Source organism: Adiantum capillus-veneris, chromosome 7, assembly GCF_014529385.1.
Source record: "Adiantum capillus-veneris isolate H3 chromosome 7, ASM1452938v2, whole genome shotgun sequence".
In the NCBI taxonomy this organism is placed as follows: domain Eukaryota; kingdom Viridiplantae; phylum Streptophyta; class Polypodiopsida; order Polypodiales; family Pteridaceae; genus Adiantum; species Adiantum capillus-veneris.
Window position 1 is genome coordinate 117963605 of NC_140937.1, and position 20575 is coordinate 117984179.

The 20575-nt window shown below is 43.5% G+C and overlaps 1 protein-coding gene across 1 annotated transcript in view; it reads right to left on the minus strand.

The window, feature by feature from the left end:
- Positions 1–20575, minus strand: part of LOC147454493 (uncharacterized) — a 92490-nt gene that overhangs the window by 13549 nt on the left and 58366 nt on the right. The window lies entirely within an intron of this gene.

The window sequence follows — 20575 nt, forward strand, 5'->3', positions numbered from 1 at the left end:
TGGCCCAAAAGCTGGCACTGAAATCAGCCAGAAAAAAATACAGATATCCGAACAGGTGCCACATCAGTAGCCAATGCAGAATGCGGGATTCCGTACAGCTTGCCAACGTGATTTACGAAACATCCTTACAGCTATTGCCCCATCATCAGTTGAATTCCAAAGAGCATTGTGTGTGTGTCCTGCTTTGTTTTTATGTCTTTAGGTCGCTTGGCCCCATCGGACGGGGTGCCATAAGTTGGTGGGAACTCTTCTTTAAAAATAGGCCACTTGGTGAGACTTTGCAAGTTGGTAAAACTTCTTCCGCTACTTCCGCTTCTTCAGTTACTTCTAGGGTTTAAGCCCCTCACCTTGGATCTACAATTTGGCTCCGGTCTTTAATGGCTTGACACGTCATCAATGTGTGACATCCTCCCTTCTTGAAAGAGAGTAATCGTTCGCGATCACCGTATATCTGCAAAACAACTCAAGTTAGCTCAAAAAACTTCCGAGGGACATTCTGAGGGAAAATCAGTTTTCTCATTCCAGATTGGAGCTCTTGATATCCTGGGTCGTTGGATTCCAGAAAAATCTCATCCAATAAGGAGTATATTCTCATTCCAAATTGGGGCTCTTGATATTCCGGCGTAGGAAAATTAGCCATCACACCCAGACCGTGCTGATCTTTAACGGGTGTCTTGATACACTAAAATTACATACCCAAGCAATCTCACCCAATTAGGAATATTTTCAATGGTTGTCACATCACAATGCAACACAAATGCTAACATATACATGTTACAAGACATAGACACGTATAGCCGCGAATGAACACTCCCCTCACAAATAACCATCCAAATCCGGTTCATGAGTTGTTCAATGACTCCCTCATCACTCCTCCCCCAAATAACTTACAAGGTCCGCGCCATGAGATATAGAGGCCTATTACAAGCAAACGCCTCCCAACCGCAGCCTACGTCATTTGGAGGTGCTGAGAGTAACCACTACTCAGACTTCTTAATACTCCCCCCCTAGATAACCATCCAGGCCCGGGCCATGAGTAAAAACAGCACTCTTTAAACATTCAATACTCCCTGTCACAAGACGGGCACCACGTGCCAATAGAAAAGAACAGACTGAACAAACTTTTAGCACTTCAATAACAACCGAACTAAGAGAGAGAGAGAGAGAGAGAGAGAGAGAGAGACGACACGAGACACTGAGTGGCGGAATTCCACCCCAAAGAGTATTGGCCCCAAACCTTGGCGCCTCTTTCGGTATTTCTTTATATTGCATCAACTCAGTACAAACCGGTACTCCAGACTCTGCACCTCCTCCAAGCCCTTAGCACATATTTAAAGGCCCTTGGCCTATGAAAAGCAATTTACATGAAAAGACTTCAAACTCAAAAGCTTCTGGTCCAAAAGCAATGCCAAAAAGCTGTCAGCGTAAATCACAGAATTCCGTACAACTGCCACGTCAGCACTGTCAGCGCGTTTTGCGAAAATCTGCCACGTCATCATAGTCAGCAGAAAAGCCGCAAATCTATACAACAACCACGTCATCAACTCTCCGCATCTTTTGTGTGTGTGTGTGTATGAGAGTCCAGCTTTATCTTAATTCCTTTGTCACTTGGGCCCTATCGGACAGGGTCCCCATAAGTTGGTAGGACTTCTTCTTCTGTTACTTGTTCTTCTTAGGGTTTAGGCATCTGTAAGTTGGCTCCATTCTTTAGGGCTTTGACATGTCAACAGTTTGTGACATCTCCCTTTCTTGAAAGAGAGCAATCGTCCGTGATTACAGCATATCTGCAAAACAACTCAAGTTAGCTCAAAAATTTTCGAGGGACATTCCGAGGGACATTCAATTTGCTCTTTTCGTGAAGGAGTTAGCTTTTCCGTTCGGCTCTTTTGATCAAGGAGTTGGCTTCTCCTTTCTGCTCTTTTGATCAAGGAGTTGGCTTCTCCTTTCGTCCAAATTGGAACTCTTGATATTCTGGCGTAGTAAAATTAGCCATCACACCAAGATTGCACTGATCTTCCACGGGTGTCTTGATGCACTAAAATTACATACCCAAGCAATCTCATCCAATTAGGAATATTCAGTAGTTGGCACATCACAATCCAACACAAATGTTCACATATGCTGTTACAAGACACAACAAACAGCGCCGCTGAGCACTCCCCCGAGGCAAACGGTCTGCGGTATGAAGGCGTCGTTCGAAGGTTTTCTAGCATACAACGGAACGCTCCCCAGGCATCGACCTGCATCGTTCCGAGGTTTTCAAACATACAACGAAACGCTCCCCAGACATCGGCTTGCATTGTTTTGAGGTTCAAACAATACCAAAATAGTATTTCTCACTTCTCCATCCGGGAGTAAAATCACCAATTACTGAAACCAGTATTAAAACTAGAGTCAAACATTTCAAATCCGCACCAAAACAGGTTCAAAACAGATACCATTCAGTTCAAACAAATTCCAAACAAGATCACCAAACAGTTCTCAAACAGATTTTGAACTTAAAAAGCAATCTCGACATCAGTCGAGCTCGAAAAGTCGAATGACTTTCCATCCTGAAACCTGCACCAAAAAATTAGGGTTAGGTTCATTTCATAGGGTCGTAGCCGAGTACAACATGGTCCATCAGCTCTTGGACAGTGTTTTCTTTGGCGGCGATGGTAGTCCCAAGATAGCAATCGCACTGGAACTCCAAGGTCGTGAAGAGACATCTACTGAGAGATGTCGAGGAATAGGGTTTCCATGGCAAGCATTTCAGGATACCCCACTCTGCCAGAAGTTGCACTCCGAAGGAAGATGTCAGAAACCATATAACTTCGGGCAAAATTTTTCTTGAAAGCTTGCCAAGTCCTTGAAGTGCGTGGCTTGGTAGCTATAGATATCAACATCTGCTGGCATTGCTTTTGGGAAAAACAGTAATTCGAAACAAATCTTGGATCCTTCTTTTGCAAGTGATCTTTTTGGCTTATGCCTTGTAAGACGTAAGCGGTGAAGACGGGAGTGCGCCCGATGCACGATGTAGTAAGGGTGGGAGTGGCTAATAAGTCCGGGGTCGGAGCATGAAGCCAAACTTTCCAATGAACTTTGGAAGTGCGATCTTGTTGTGTCTGCTCTTTGGTAGGACATCCGTACAGCAGCCACTCATCAGTTTCTGCGCATCTTTTGTATGTGTGTGTGTGTGTGAGAGAGTCCAGCTTTATTTTAATTCCTTTGTCACTTGGGCCCCATCGGACGGGGTCCCCATAAGTTAGTAGGACTTCTTCTTCTGTTACTTGTTCTTCTTACGGTTTAGGACCCTCGGCCGGCATCTGTAAGTTGGCTCCATTCTTCAGGGCTTTGACACGTCAGCAGTTTGCGACACTCCCCCCACAAATAACCACAAGGGTCGGGGCCATGAGTATGTGCAAGCATTCTTAAACATCAATTCTCTTCAATACTCCTCCCGAGAGTCGATCACCAATCATTGAAACCAGTATTAAAACCAAAGTTAAAACAACTCAAATCGGCACTAAGATAGGTTTAAAACAGATACCATCCATTTCAAACAAATTCCAAACAATACTTCCTTAAACAGAGTTCAAAAGTATTAAAAGAACTAGATAGATCATTCAGGTTTTTGTTTGGATAGCCGAACTTTGAAGACAACTACCTTGCCCTTCTGCATCAAGGTAAATGTACGGTTCCAAATCTGGAGTGTCGCGACATTCTTGTCATGCCAAGGCATACCCAATAGAACGTCACAGTTGCTTACTTCATAACGTGAAAATCGGCTTTTCTGTGATATCCTTGGATGATCACTGAAAGAGCACGAATGAGAGGTATCACCTTCTGGGTCTGACCGGTGGCTAACTCGGCTTCAATTTTGCCACATAATCAAAGTCCATCCGCTTCAGGAATTCTGTATAGATGAAGTTTTCGGTAGCTCCTGGGTCAAAGAAAATTAGGGCTTTGAAGCCGTTGACTTTGCCATATGTTCAACACAATTCATTTGTACTCTCAAGGCGTATGCCATGGATGTCAGGTACAAGTCCAATGGGCGGTTTCGCTGGTTTGGCTGGAGATGGTCCTCGGGCTCTGTCGACCGTCGATGCGGACGTTGGCTCTGCTGGTGTCACAAACTGGTGACGTGGCTACTGACTGCACACACACACATGCCCGTTGGCTGCTAGCTGCCCATGGTACACACAAACACCATTTTTGAAAAACGCGGGGGACTGCTGACGTGGCATGCCCGGAAAGTTCGGCGCGTTTCAGGAGACTGATGAAGTGGCAGCAGTGTACGGAACTGCCAGGCTGCTTTTCCTACGCAATTCAGTGCTTTATTTTACGCAAATGAAGCAAGAGAGAGAATTGCTTTATTTGCTCTAAGTAAATTGGGGATAAAAAGCTTTTGCTTTATTTTCTATTGGCTCAAGAGAGAGCTTGTGAGAGATAGAGCCTTTGCTTTATTTTTAGGCTTTTAGCTTTTGGGGGTCTGCTTTTGGCATCCCTTGTAATCTTTAAATATGTGAGCAGGCCTCTCACAACACACAGCATCTGGAAGTAGAATCTGAGTGTGAGCTCTTGCCGGCACTCCTGTACGTTGAACACAGATTAATACAAAAAGAAATACTGAAAGGGGTGCCAGTCTTTGGGGCCAATATCTCTAGGCACGGAACTCCGTCGGGCTAGTGTCGAATCAATTGTAAACTGTGACCTGTTTTGAAGTGGTTATTTGTGCTGTCCCGGTAGATTCTTGATTTGGAGTGTCCAAGTTTGTTACAGTGGTATCAGAGCACGGCCAATTTCTCTTCTAGGGGAAATCCGATCCCTAAATTTTTTTTTCCGCGGCACCTGTGGCTTCAGGCAAGGATCAGCCGACTCCCTCTGCATCCGGCGATGCGGGAGGGGATCACAACGAAGATTCATGCAAAGAGTATGGCCCGCCTCAGCCTACTTCGGCGGAGCGCCGAGAGATGGAGCGTCAACGATTGATTGGCGACGCAACAAAGATGATGCTCAATTTTGCGAAGGACCCAAAATTTGCAAAATATATGAGCGAGACCTTCTTCGATGAGGTGCATACGCAGTGGCAGAAGACCACAAAACCACCCCCCAAACTCGTTCTCAAGAAACCTCCTACTCCCACGAAGTATACAGAGAAAGAATTAGAAGAGGTGGTTGATGCAAGAATTGCTTAGCTTTTTGACGCACAAAACAAAGCTGAAAAGCAAGGCAAAAAGCAGAAGGAAGACACTGACTTCCCGCGCTATTTGGGTTGTCAGTTGACTTTTGAAAAGGCAAAGAAACAGAAGAAGCGTGTTCGATTTGAAGGAGTACCCAGTTCTTCTTCTTCTTCTTCTTCTTCTTCTGATAGTTATTCTAGCTCATCTGACTCGAGCGAAGAAGACCGAAAAGGCAAAAAGCGAAGCAAAAAGCAACGCTTCGAAAAGGGCAAGAAAAAGGCAAAGAAGCCAAAATCCATTAAGCAAGACTGCACCAATTAAATGGCTGAAATTCAAAAGGCTTTTTATTTCTTCTTGGTTGACTCGAGAGTATGAATGTGATATACGAACTGCTTGGAACCATCTTCGGATGACCAAGAAAGATACAATGGACGCTTATTGCGAGAGATTCTGGAGCTCTTTTCTACCCGACTCTTGATTTAAGAAGATCTCGTTCAAGGAACAGATTGAGCGGTTTACCTTGGTTCTACCTACAGAGATCCAAGATCACTGCTTGTAACAGAAGTCAGCTTCTATTCAGGAGTTGATGAGTCATGCAAAACGAGGTTTTTCCATTCACTCTGGCAGTCTGACTTACCCCACCGATGAGATCATGACACAAAGAGTTGAACAAACTTCGACAAATGAAAGTAGAAAGAGAAAGAGCAAGTCAGAAAAGAAAGATACACAACCCAAGCTTACTCCTCAGGAGCGGGCTCGCTTCATCAGGGAGGGGAAGTGCTTTGGATGCGGGGAAACTGGGCATATCTCCGCGAAGTGCCCTAACAAGGCACCAAATGAATAGGATAAAGAAAGGCCAGAAAGTTCTAAAGCAATTGAGGGACGTGGCAGAAAAGGCAGATAAAAAGCAGAACTGGTACCACATTGCGTGGGACCTGAACCAAATTAAATAAATGAAAGTACAAACTTTACCGTTTTTAGGGCAAAGGGAAAGATCAGGAAGCTCTTTTGAAGGAGCCAAGGCCGACTTCTTTTGAATTGGCGGCTCGATCTAGAATTACGCCCACCAGGCTGAGGCCACAAGCGGAGGTAGTTCGAGTGGCACCTGGACGGGATGTTTCCATTACACCGAGCATTGGCAATCTTTGTTTGCAATATCAGGGGTGTTTAGGGCACGAGGAGTTCTATGTAATTTCCTTGGAAGGTTGTAACGTTCTACTCCGTTGGTACCACAAGAGCAACGCCATGGTTGACTACCGGGCCGAGAAAGCGACTTTGACAAATGAAGGGCTCAGAGATTGTACTTAATGAACTTCAGTTTCGTTACTCACTTTTTTTTAGGAGAGAGCTGAACGATGGATGAAGGTCGAATATGTTTTGACTTGAACAAAAGAACGCCAAGATTTTCTCCACACTCATGTTGATTGCTTTTCAGAGGGCCTGCCAGGCGAGTTACCACCGCTCGTCCTGAAGATCATACTATTGATCTGATACCTAGAAGCACACCACCGAACCGCCCACTTACCGTGTGAGCCGAGCCCAGAACGAAGAGATTATGAACCAAGTGAAAGAGGTTTTGGAAAAGGGTCTTGTCCAGCCTAGTACTTCACCATATTGCTCTCCAGTGTTGTTAGTTTTGAAGAAAGACAGATCTTGGAGAATGTGCATCGATTATAGAGCTCTCAACAAAATCACCATCAAGACAGATTTTCCGATTCCTAGAATTGATGATATACTTGACCGACTTCAGGGATCTTCGTGCTTTAGCAGGATCGACTTGAAAAGTGGATATCATCGAATCCGAATCGCGCCGGGAGACGTCTACAAGACAGCTTTTCGGACGACTTTTGGGTTATTTGAGTTTTTGGTGATGCCTTTTGGCTTAACCAATGCTTTTGCGAAATTTAAACGGATGATGGACAGGATTTTTCGAGAGTACAGGCTATTTGTTGGCACTTTCTTTGACGATATCATTGTTTTCTCCAAGGATGAGGTAGAACATAGAGATCATCTGCTTCGAGTCTTTCAGGCATTGCGAGATCACAAGTTAGTGATTAATGCGAACAAAAGTGAACTTTTCCTACCAGAGATACACTTTTTGGGACACACTGTGTCAGCAGCAGGAGTGCAGATAGATCCGGCCAAGATAGAGACTAGCCGTGATTGGCCCGATTTGAAGAATGTCCATGAAGTTAGAAGCTTCTTGGGATTGTGTTTGTACTACAGGCGGTTCATTAGAAAGTTTGCAGAGGTTGCTTCCCTTGGCAGAAAGGAGTCCCTTTCTCGTGAGGACCCACAAAGGTGACTGCCTTTCAGACATTGAAAGAGAAATGGACTACAGGACCAGTTTTTGACTTTGCCGGGTTTGCACAAGTCGTTTGAAGTATATTGTGATACTTGTGGTCGTAGTCTGGATGCGGTCTTAATGCAAGAAGGCTAATATTGCCTATGAGAGCCGATTGTTTTTAAGGCTAGAATTGACAGTACAGATATGTGAGAGAGCTTTTGGCGGCTATCCATGCTCTTATTCAATGGCAACATTACCTACTCGGAGCCGATTTTACAGTTTTCACAGACGATGGAAGTTTACGCTACTTCTTGTCATAGAAGCAACTATCGGAAAAGCAGATGCGGTGGGCAAACATCTTGTCACACTTTACTTCCGGATTGTCCATGTGCAGGGACAGAAGAAATTGGTGGCAAATACTTTGTCTCGAAAGCCGTTGGTTCTGGATATTTTCGGGATACATCATAAAAACTTCGAGGATATGGTCGGTCAGTATGCCACAGATACAGATATTGTAGATGTATTCAGTTGAATACAGAAAGGGTAGATAGTAGCTGACTATTCCATTTAGGATGGCTACTTGATGAAGAAAACCATGTTGTACGTTACACAGCCGTTGAGGGAAAAGGTTATGACCGAATGCCACTGTCCACCTTTTACGGGTCACCACGGCATTGCTACCACCTTGAAAGGGATAGAGAGATACTTCTTTTGGCCGAGACTCAAGAAGGTTGTGGACGAGTTGGTGCGCAGTTGCTTGGTATGCTAGAAGGTCAAGTTTGACAGGCATAAAGCACAGGGATTATTACAGCCTTTGCCCATACCCACCCACCCCTAGGAAAGTTTTGCAATGGATTTCATCTCCCGAGAACACAGCGTGGGCACGACTGTTTATTGCCCAGGTCTTTACATTACATGGCATGCCTGAGACGATTGTCTCCGACAGGACCCCAGGTTCACGAGTTTGTTTTGGACGGCTATTTTGGGAGAACATATGCACGCGGTTGCAATTCTCGTCATTGATCCACCCGCCGACTGACGGGCAATCAGAGATTGCTAATTCAGTGGATTTGTTGAAGTCTTCTTTGTTGGGAGAACATATGCACGCGGTTGCAATTCTCGTCATTAATCCACCCGCCGACTGACGGGCAATCAGAGATTGCTAATTCTGTGGTACTGGATTTGTTGAAGTCTTCTTTGTTGGATCAGAAGACTACTTGGGAAAGGTTTTTACCTTTGGTGAAATATGCCTACAGAAACACGATTAACTCTTTGAAGGGAAAGGTGCAATTTGAGATTCTTGAATTTGCTATGAAGGTTCCACCCTTCCTTAGCGCGCAAAATAAGATGTTTCTTTGAAGCCGACCAGTTCACGAGGGACTTGGTCCGGAAGGCTTTGCAGAAATTTCAGGAAAAACAGAAAAAGACAGCAGATCGCCATTGTCGCGATTTGAAATTGAAGGAGAATGATTAGGTGCTCTTACATTATGGGAAGGCACGCCCAAGAAAGAAAAAAAGGCAAAGGAGCAGCTTCTTTGAAAGCTTAGCATGAGATAGTGTGGACCTTTCCACGTTTTCCGAAAAGATAAATGATATCTCCTTTGGACTGAAGCTGCCAGAATACTTGGAGGATTCACAATGTTTTTCATGTGAGTCTCTTGAAGCCTTTTGAAGGCGATGTGCCTGTTGATGAACAACCTGAAATGGAAGAAAACGAGCAGATATCCGTTCGAGAACAGACATTGGCACAGAAAGAAAGAAGGTAAAGCGAACTGACAATCTTGGATTACTTCAAAAACCTACTTCGCCTTGGATGCGAAGCGATTGGAGGAGGAAGATCTAGCAGATATTCCTCGGAATGAGAATCTTTACCTTGAAGCTTTTGGTTTAACATAGTCTATTCCAAATGGAACCCAGAATTCAGCTTGGCCGGAGATCTGGTGTAGTGGGTTTGCACAAGAGGGGAGTTACTCCACTCCTTTGTCAACAGATGCCTCAATTTTTGAATACTAGAGTCACTGATGTCTCTTTGAGCTTCAGGGATACTGAGAGCTGACAGTATTCTACTGGATGACTTTATGAAATGGAATTCCGGAATATGAAACTGATTTGTTCTTGACTTGTTTTTAAGTGCACGAACTGATAGACGAAATGACTGCAGCATTTTGGTCCAAATGATCTCGAATAGACATGGTTGCAATAGGGGTTAGTCAATCGGGCATCGATGAGGTCCTGAGTGGATCTAGATGGGATTGCTAGCTACATTGCCGATAAATCATGGTCTAAGATCCGAATGAATGTTAAATGTGATTTGTCATGTGATGTCGAGTGATGTGATTGTCGATTGGTACATGTGCTAGATGTGTGTTCCTAGTACGTCGGTACTAACAATCAGTGTCTGCTAAGACAGTTTATGGCTTCTATCAGTTTTGCAGGCGTAATCGAGGGCGATTACAATGCTTTCAAGAGGGGGGTATGTCACAAACTGGTGATGTGGCTACTGACTGCACACACACCTGCCCGTTGGTTGTTGGCTGCTGATGGTACACACACACCATTTCCGGAAAACGCGGGGGACTACTGACATGGCATGCCCCAAAAGTGCGGCGAGTTTCACGAGACTGATGACGTGGCAACAGTGTACGGAACTGCCAGGCTGCTTTTCCTACAGAATTCAGTGCTTTATTTTACGCAAATGAAGCAAGAGAGAGAATTGCTTTATTTGCTCTAAGCAAATTGGAGAGAGAGAGAGAGAGATAAAAAGATTTTGCTTTATTTTCTATTGGCTCAAGAGAGAGCTTGTGAGAGAAAGAGCCTTTGCTTTATTTTTAGGCTTTTGATTTTCAGCTTTTGGGGCTCTGTTAAAAAGATTTTGCTTTATTTTCTATTGGCTCAAGAGAGAGCTTGTGAGAGAAAGAGCCTTTGCTTTATTTTTAGGCTTTTGATTTTCAGCTTTTGGGGCTCTGTTTTTGGCATCCCTTGTAATCTTTAAATATGTCAGCAGGCCTCTCACAACTCAGAGCATCTGGATGCAGAATCTGAGTGTGAGTGCCTGTCCGCACTCTTGTACTTTGAACACAGATTAATACAAAAAGAAATACCGAAAGGGGCACCCGTCTTTGGGGTGTCCATAAGCTCTTGCATAGTTGAGACTTGCTAGGACAGACAATATTCCTGCAATGATGATGGTAGTCCAATGGTGTATCACTCGCACTCGTCCTCCAAAGGAATAAACTTAAAGGACACCGGAAGGTAGATATCGAGAAACCTTTGGTTATATAGTTATCCATGGTCTCTATGGCAAGCATTTTCACGTTGCGCCATCTTGACAAGATCCAGACTTCAAAGAGAGAATTCATATAACTGCGTGAAAATATTGTCTTGAAAGCTTGCAAGGTCCTTGGAGCATGCGGTTGTGTCGCGATTGAACTCCACCACTGCATAGCACTGTCTTTAAGAAATCCCACTGCTCGAGAAATCTTGGATTCTTCCGTATAGTTCTCCAAAGCATAGATGTTGTCGAATTTCTATAGGAACTGCAATGCTTTCTTCCAATTATTCACCCCGGAAAAGGTGAAAAATTTGACTGTCCTGCCGTCATCCTTGAAAACTTTAGGCTGGTTAGGCGCGTATCCCAAGTACGAAAGGCAAGGGTATCCATACGGGCTCCTACCATTGTCGCCTAGTGACAGTAGTGGTGGGGGAGGTGGGGGCAACAGCAGTGGCAAAAGCGGTTGCACTAGATCAGGATCAAATGGCTGCACCATATTCCTAAAGACTCCCGTGATCCGAACAGACGGCTGGGAAGATTGCCGATTGGAAGCTCTCCTACTTTCTAGTGCTGGAGGAGAACAGACTGAACAACTTTAAGCAATTCATAGTACAACTGGATTGAAAGAGAGAGAGAGAGAGAGAGAGAGTGCACGACACACGAGACAGGGAGTGGCAGAGTTCCACCCCAGGAGAGCACTGGCTCCAAATCTTGACGCCCCTTTCGGTATTTCTTTGTATTGCTTCAACTCAGTACAAGCCGGTACTCTATCCTTTGCACTCCCACGCGGAGACATACCAGAGAATGAGCCCATGGCACATATTTGAAGGCCCTTTTCCATTAAAAGCGGTAACATGAAAAGCTTCAAGTTCTAAAAGCATCCGACCCCAAAGCTGGCGCTGAAATCAGCCAGCAAAAAATACAAAAATCCGTACAGGTGCCACGTCAGCATCCATCGCAGAATGCGGAATTTCGTACAGCCTGCCAATGCGATTTAAGGAATGTCTATACAGCTATTACCACGTCATCAGTTGTATTCGCAAGAGCATTGTGTGCGTGTCGTGCTTTGTTTTTATGTCTTTAGGTCGCTTGGGCCCCATCGAACGAGGTCCCATAAGTTTGTGGGAACTCTTCTTGAAAAATAGGCCACTCGGCAAGAGTTTGCAAGTTAGTAAACCTTCTTCCGTTGCTTCTGATTCTTCTACTGCTTCTGGGGTTTAGGCCCCTCAGCCGGGATATGCAATTTGGCTCTGGTCTTGAGTGGCTTGACACGTCAGCAGTTTGTGACACTATGGATTGTGAAAGCTTTCCTTACTACCATTAAACGAAGCATGACAAAAGTCTTTACGCTATGATGCCATTATACCTTGAAAACAATGAGAGAGAATTAATTGGTCCTTCCAAAGAGCCTTTCTAGTTAGATTATGGTCTTCCACGGTTCCCCCATAGAGATACCAAGAGCAAGATGGTGATAGGTCACTGGGTAGGGGATGCCTTCTTGTCTGAGAGATGACAACACAGGAACAAACCTTGCCCCTTATCTCTTGCTTGTTTTCTTAAGTTTTTGTGTCATAATGTGCACAAATGATAATATCCATTAAATAATTAAGACCAACTCTCAATGATAAGATGACCTTGCAGACGCTGGTATTCAAATGGCACAGAATTATATTAAGAGCATAATGAGGAAACTCTTGAGGCTATTTGAGTTTCCTTGAACATGTTCACAAGTGTCCCCTCAAAACTTGGACAAGTTTCCTAGATTCACCATCCACTTATAGCCAAAAAGTGGAATATGAAATAATATAGTGATTGTAAGCAGCGAATTGTTGGTTGTTTCGCCCATCATAAAGGAATTAGCTTCTTCAATAGTTGTATATCTATCACTCGCTGGTAGAGTCTCATGGTTCCAAAAATGCTTTTGGCCATTGTATGATTCATTGCCTCTTGTTAGAACTTCTCACGGTACATGCAAGGACAACACTCCTATAGTCAAAGTAGATGAAATCTTCTGACCAAGACAAGAAGACATTTCACGATTTCAAAAATCTCCAATGTTATTCATCTCCTCCAAAAACACAAGAAATTGTGAATGTTGCAAAAGTGTTTCCATTGACCTAGACACTAACTGAGGAAGCTTTGATAGTCTACAAGCTTGAAGGTTAAGTCCTTTGATCAAGACTTTGGAAAGATGCACTCTACCAACCATCACAAAAGGCGGAAACGAAAATTGACTGTTAAATGCAATTCATATACTCAAGAGACTTTGGAGAGAAAGAGAGAAAGCTTGACACATCATTGGGGACCAGAAGATAGGTTGGTCCCCCCCCCCCATAAAGAGAATATCTTTATTACTAAGGGAGAATCTTTACAAGCACAGGAATGGGGCAAAAGCCCGTCCTCTATTTTTTTTCTTGTCCTTTTTCTACTTCTGACTGAGAGAGCAGAAGAACTGCTCTTTGACTATCGAGAGGATCTTTCCTCTTCTGTGAGATTTTGGGAAGCTCTCATAGGCTAGAGTCTACCTTCCACACAACTCATCGGAAGCTCTCATAAATGAGAGACTATCTTCCGCTAACTGTGTCTCTTCGGACATAATCAATCCTGCAATCAACCCATGGGCAAAATGCACACACATGCTGTAATTTTCTGCACATAACCCGAAACTGTTACCTAAGCGCGTTCCAATGCCAAAATGGAGGTCCTTTTCGTGATGGAAACGCTCCAAACTTTGTGTATGCGTAGAGTAGGTAGAGAGGAATAAGATTCTATTAAGACTTTGCTGAAATTCACCCTAATATAGGTGATCAGGGGCTGAAAACAGAGAATTTGAAGCAGCTAGATGAGAGAGAAAGAGAGTTTTCTACTACTTTACGCGATGAAACTTCTCCCACAGCTGCCTACAACCATGAGAGGCCTTGTTCTAGGTGATGGGTGCTCAGAGGCTCTACATATACCACAAGGTGCTGCTCTCAAGCTTCAATGGAGAACTTCACTGCGTAGAGGACGTTCAACTTAGGGGGGGGAAGGGTAGTGCACTGCCAACCTGGCAAGAGGGGGAGGGGCTGCTCTCATATAGCCAGCCAGAAGAGGCGGCGCTAGCTAGAAAAGAGAGAGAGAGAGAGAGAGAGAGAGAGAGAGAGAGATTGCATGGGTAAGTGTGCCAAGTGGCACACTTAATAATTTAAAAACCATTAAACGTTTGACTTTAAAAGTCCTATGCTAATTAATGAAATGTGTAATTAAGTGCACAACTGCACACATAAATGCAACCAATGAAAATGTTAGATGCTCCCCAATGCAATGCCGTACCAGCATTGCTCTGGCATTACATGTTCTCACTTGTCCGACCACTTGATCCAACATAGACAATTTAAATTAATCTAATTGACTTATCCTAAGGCCGTAAAAATAATTCAAGCCTTAGGGTTACTGTTGTTCTAAGGACCCTATCTCATTCCTGTGCTTGCACTAACGCGCGCGTAACTTTTTGAGCCACAAATCTGAGGCTACTGTCTACCCCTTCATTCAAGACCCTATTTCCCAATCACTAGGGCTTCAAGGTATTTTCTGCTAGGGTCTCCCTGAGGTGCTCTGGCCCAAGCTTGGGCGCACCTGAGGCCCCAGAACTGCTAGATCTATTCTGATGTGCACACAACTAATTAGATAATTCTTTTATCGTAAATACATTAATTATTTACAAAGTTTGACATAGTTACATCCCTCTTGGTTCTAAACAGTTGACCTCAACTGTAGAGCGTCAACATAACTGTGCAAGATGTCTGGGTTGTCCTTAAGATCGGACTCAGTCATCCACTTTGCATCTAAAGGGGTGTAATTCTTGAACTTGACTAAATACTTTCAATGTAGGCTCCCCGACTTTAGTTGTCTCTCAGAGTGGTGTATTATCTGTTCAGCTTGAAGGATTTCCTCAGTCTCTTCAACTTCTGGAGGATCTTCTTGTACTTGCACAACTGGAGGAGGTTCAACATATGATCGGAGGAGACTTACATGAAAAGCATTATGGATGCGCCAGTGAGAAGGTAAATCCAATCTAAAAGTCACGTCATTGACTTTATCTGTAATTTTGAAAGGGCCGTAAAATCTATGGGAAAGTTTTACAACTTTCCCTTTTCCGACCTACTTTTTCAATCTAGCTTTCTCAAACCGAAGCAAGACATATTGTCCTTTTTCAAGATTGAGATTCCTTCTATGCTTGTCTCCTTTTCTCTTCTGTTGCTCTCGAGTACGAAGAATCGCTTGCTTTACTTGTTGATAGGCAATATCAATATTGCGCACAAATTCATTTGCGGCGAAGATGTTTTCTTTGGTAACCATAACAGGAAGTAAGAGTGGCTTCCCATAAATAATTTTGAAGGGAGCTTTACCAGTTGAGGAATGTATGGTATTATTATACGTGAACTCAACTATCGGTAAGTACTATTCCCATTCGGATTGTCGTTTTGAAACATAGCACTTGAGGAGGTCTAAAACAGTGGCATTAGCGATTTCGCTTTGACCATCTGTTTGAGGATGATAAGCTGATGAAAAATCAAGCTTAGTTTCCAAGTTTTCGAATAAGGCTTGCCAAAATAGACTAGTCATGCAAGGATCTCTATCGCTGACAATAGTCTTTGGCAATCCATGGTGTTTAAAAATCTGAGCTAGAAATATTCTAGCGATGTGATCAGTTTTGATCGTTTTCTTTACTGGAAGGAAATGTACTTGCTTACTGAATCTGTCTATTATAGTCCAGATTCCATCATTTCCATTCTTGGATCTAGGAAGATCCGTAATAAAATCCATGGCAATACTTTCCCATGGCGTGTTAGGCACAGGGAGTGGTTGAAGCTTGCCATAAACTTTATTTTACTTTTTGGTAGACTAAACACTCACGTACATATTTTTCAATGTCCGCACGCAGTGTTGGCCAAAAGAAATATCTTTCAAGGGCACTAGTGGTAGCAGCAATTTCCGATGCCCGGCATAAGGAGAATCATGTGCTTCATCCATCACCTTCTGTCGTAAGGGCTTAGCTATGCATATTGCTTGTTGATGAGAGCGTATTATCCCTAATGGAATAATGTGGCCTTGAGTGACCAGCTTGAAGATCTGCCCAAATTGTAGCGAAGTCTGGATCTTGAGGATACAGCTCACTGAGAGATTCTAGTTCCTTATGATAAATTGTTGTCAGTGCATTGATCTTTGGACAAGAGAGCATCTGCAATCGCATTCTTTGTTCCAGAAGTGTGTAAAATCTGAAAATGGAACATTGAAAGAAAGTTGGCCCATCTCATCTGCTTTTTTGATAACTTTCTCTGTGTGAGAAAGTAGCAAAGACTCTGATGATCTGTCTTGATAATAAAATCAGCTCCTAACAGATAGTTTCCAAATGGAAAGAGCATGAATTATTGCCACTAGCTCTTTCTCATATATAGAAGCATGCAACTCTGCATCTTTAAGGCGCCGACTTTCGTAGGCTATGGCGTGACCCTCTTGGTTCAAGACTGCTCCTACACAATCTCCAGATGCATCGCAATATACCTCAAAAGGTTTGCGGAGATCAGGGACAGTGAGAACAGGTCCGTGACTGAGTAGATACTTAAGCTTTTCAACAGCTTATTTTTGTCCAGGCCCCCAATGGAATGGAATCCGCTTCTTTGTCAGATCATGGAGGGGACCTGCTATAGCGGCAAAGGCTCGAATGAAACGCAGATAATAGGAACAGAGGCCGAGGAAACTTCATACATCATGTATTGTAGTTAGCGTAGGCCATTCTACAACTGCTTGAATCTTATCAGGGTCCATTCTCACCTGGTTGTGAGATACTATATGGCCCAAATAGTGGATTTCTTTTAGAAAGAACTCACTCTTCTTAGCATTCACAAATAATTTGTGTTTGCGTAATTCTTCAAACACTAATGCGAGATGCTTATAGTGTTCGTCTTCCGTATCTGAGAAGATTAAGACGTCATCGAAGAAAACGCCTGTAAATCTTCTATATGAGTAAAAGATTCTATCCATCATTCTGTTGAATGTGGCTGGTGCATTAATGAGTCCAAAAGGCATCACTAAGAATTCATACAACCCGAAGGTTGTTCTAAATGAAGTCTTATGCACATCCTAAGGAGCTATGCGGATTTGATGATACCCGCTCTTCAAGTCTATACGACTAAAGACACTTTCTCCTTGTAACTTATCAAGAATGTCATCAATCCGAGGGATTGGAAATCGATTCTTGATTGTGATCTTGTTTAAAGATCTATAGTCTCTATGCACATGTGGAATGTGCCATCCTTTTTCGATACTAGCAAGACAGTTGAACAATATAAAGAAGTACTACGCCTTATTAAGCCCTTCTCCAAAAGTTCGCTAACCTGCTTGAGGATTTCCTCTTGCTACATTAGACTAAGTCGATAAGGGGGCTGATTTGGAGGAGAACTTCTTGGGATCAAATCAATTGTATGATCCTCAGATCGAGGAGGTGGGAGTTCATTTGGAAGTTCATATGCAAAACAATCTTTAAAATTTTCTAATAACTTAAGTCTTTTTTGCTCTAAAGAGGAAGAAAGTTGTGAAGCAGACACATCTCTCTCTCTTGCAAAAATCAAGTACGCTGAAACCCACTTTTTCATTACTTTCTTGATTGCAATGTGATTGGCGATGAGGATACGCCAATCACCTGCATCCGCAAGTACAAGGTATTCCTTTCCTTTATGATCAAAGGATAAAGTTTTCTGAACATAGTCAGGAATGGGATGCATCTTGTAGTGCCAAGGCATTCCCAAGATAACATCACACCCTTCAAGGGAAGCTTGTAAGAAAGACTCTTGATCTTTATAGTTGTCGACCTTTAAATTCAACTTCCCTATGATTGGAGTAGAGCTGGAGTTCTGCCCTTTGAAAGCAAATTGTGCTTGAATAGAAACTCCAAAACGGTTGGGCTGTAAATTCGTGTCATCGGCTAGCTTTGTAGAGATGAAGTTTTCTGTACTGCAAGGATCAAACAGAATAAGAGCCCGTTGGTTGTTGATGCTACCCCATGCTTTAAGAAGAGCTCTTTCTTTTCCATCCTTGGTTGTATTCCCATGTACATCTGTATCTGCATTGGAAGAGGGTGATTGCGGGGTTTTGGTAGGACAATCACCCTTCATACGTCCAATTTGTCCACACTTGAAGCATCTTCCTTCGCTGATGTAGGTTCTCAATTCAGCAGGAGAGAGATATTTCCCTTTCTTGGGCTGATTTGACTTTGCTTCTGCATCGGAGGCGGTTCTTTTCTTCTTTTGAGAAGAAGTAGAGGTAGGCTGCTCATGGAGAGCCTTCTGCTTGGCATGATAGGTGCTTTGCTCCATCTTCCTGGGAGTACCCTTGTCATGTATTCCATCAGCTATGTACCCTTGTCATGTATTCCTGGGAGTACCCTTGTCATGTATTCCATCAGCTATGCGAGCTGATTCCATAAGTATCTGCAAGTTACCTCGAGGGTAAAGCTTCATAGCCTTTTGCAAGGCTTCATGCAATCCTGCTTCAAACTTGCGCATCATCTCTGAACCTTCAATCTTCTTGAATGGAGTGATTTTCAAGAGAACGTCCCAAAACCTATCCACATAGCGTGGAACAGTTTCATTCTCTGACTGTGAGAGTCGATCCCATTCTTTCTTTATCTCTTCCTCATTGTCTGGAGGAAGGAACTCTACGTAGAACTCCTTGAAAATAGTCCAATCTTGGGGATTGCGATTTTCTAAGATCAGGGTTAACCACCAACTGCTGGCGGTGCCTTTCAGGTACATACTGACATGGCGAAGCTTGGATCGTTCTTTAAAGTTCCCTTCTGCAAATGCAACTTCAAATTGGCGGATAAAAGCCAAAGCTTTGTCATTATCACGCCGTCCATTGTAGGTGTCGAATTTTACATCTTTGTCTCCTGACTTGAATGTTTTCTGCCTGTGGTGCTTCGTCTTATGATGCTCCTTCTTTCTATGCTTAGACTCCTTGTGGGCAGGAGTCCTTTCCCTTGAATGCACTTCTTGCTCCGACGGATCGTCAAGAAACATGTCTTCTGGAGAGACTATGTCATCCAGATCCTTCATGAAAGAAAACTAAGGAGAATCAAGAGGGTCCTACTCTTGAACCTATAGATTAAACCGCACATGACGTTCTAGAGGTTTCCTCTGCCTCTTGTGCATACGGGAGGTTCCAATTAAAGGATCTTTCTTTGGTTCTGGCACCTTTCGGTTCTGCGGGATTTCTCCTGACCCCATCGGCACTTTCTCCTTCCCTTTCAAAGAGTATGGAGAATCTTTTGGACTTTGGATGGGAGAGAGCTTTTTGCAACTCTACCACCTGTTGTTGAAGGAGAGAGAACTCTATCTCGCGTCCTCCCATTTCTGCAGTCTGCCAAGAGCCGTCAATCCCTTAAGGAAGAGAGAGATGACCTTGCTCGGATACCACTGTTACAAAAGGCGGAAGCGAAAACTGACTGTTAAATGAAATTCATATATTCAAGAGACTTTGGAGAGAAAGAGAGAGAGCTTAACACATCATTGGGGACCAGAAGATGGGCTGATCCCCCATAAAGAGAATATCTTTATTACTAAGGGAGAATCTTTACAAGCACAGGAACGGGGCAAAAGCCCGTCCTCTATTTTTTTCTTGTCCTTTTCCTACTTCTGACTGAGAGAGCAGAAGAACTGCTCTCTGACTACTGAGAGGATCTTTCCTCTTCTGTGAGATTTTGGGAAGCTCTCGTAGGCGAGAGTCCACCTTCCACAAAACTCATCGGAAGCTCTCATAAATGAGAGACTATCTTCCACTAATTGTTCTCTTTGGACATAATCATTCCTGCAGCCAACCCATGGAAGAAACATGCAAAACGCGCACACACACGCTTGCTGTAATTTTTTGCACATAACCAGAAATGGTTACCTAAGCGCGTTCCAATGCCGAAATGGAGCTCCTTTTCGCGATGGAAACGCTCCAAACTTTGTGTATGCGTAAAGTAGGTAGAGAGGAATAAGATTCTGTTAAGACTTTGCTGAAATTCACCCTAATATAGGTATTCAAGGACTGAAAACAGAGAATTTGCAGCAGCTAGACGAGAGAGAAACAGAGTTTTCTACTACTTTACGTAATGAAACTTCTCCCACAGCTGCCTACAACCATGAGAGGCCTTGTTCTAGGTGATGGGTGCTCAGAGGCTTCACATACACCACAAGGTGTTTCTCTCAAGCTTCAATGGAGAGCTTCACTGCGTAGAGGACGTTCAACTTAAGGGGGTGGAGGGGAGGGGGGGTAGTGCACTGCCAACCGGGCAAGAGGCGGGGGGCTGCTCTCATATAGCCAGCCAGAAGAGGGGGCGCTAGCTAGAAGAGAGAGAGAGAGAGAGAGATTGCATGGGTAAGTGTGCCACTTGGCACACTTACTTAATAATTTAAAAATCATTCAACTTTTGACTTTAAAAGTCCTATGCTAATTAATGAAATGTGCAATTAAGTACACAACTACACACATAGATGCAACCGATGAAAATGTTAGCTGCTCCCTAGCGCAATGCCGTACCAGCACTGCTCTGGCATTACCTGTTCACACTTGTCCGGCCATTTCGTCCAGCATAGACAATTTAAAATAATTTAATTGACGTATCCTAAGGCCGTAAAAATAATTCAAGCCTTAGGGTTACTGTTGTTCTAAGGACCCCATCTCATTCCTGTGCTTGCACTAACGCGCGCGTAACTATTTGAGCCTGAAATCTGAGGCTACTATCTACCCCTTCATTGAAGACCCTATTTCCCAATCACTAGGGCTTCAGGGTATTTTCTGCTAGGGTCTCCCTGAGGTGCTCTGGCCCAAGCT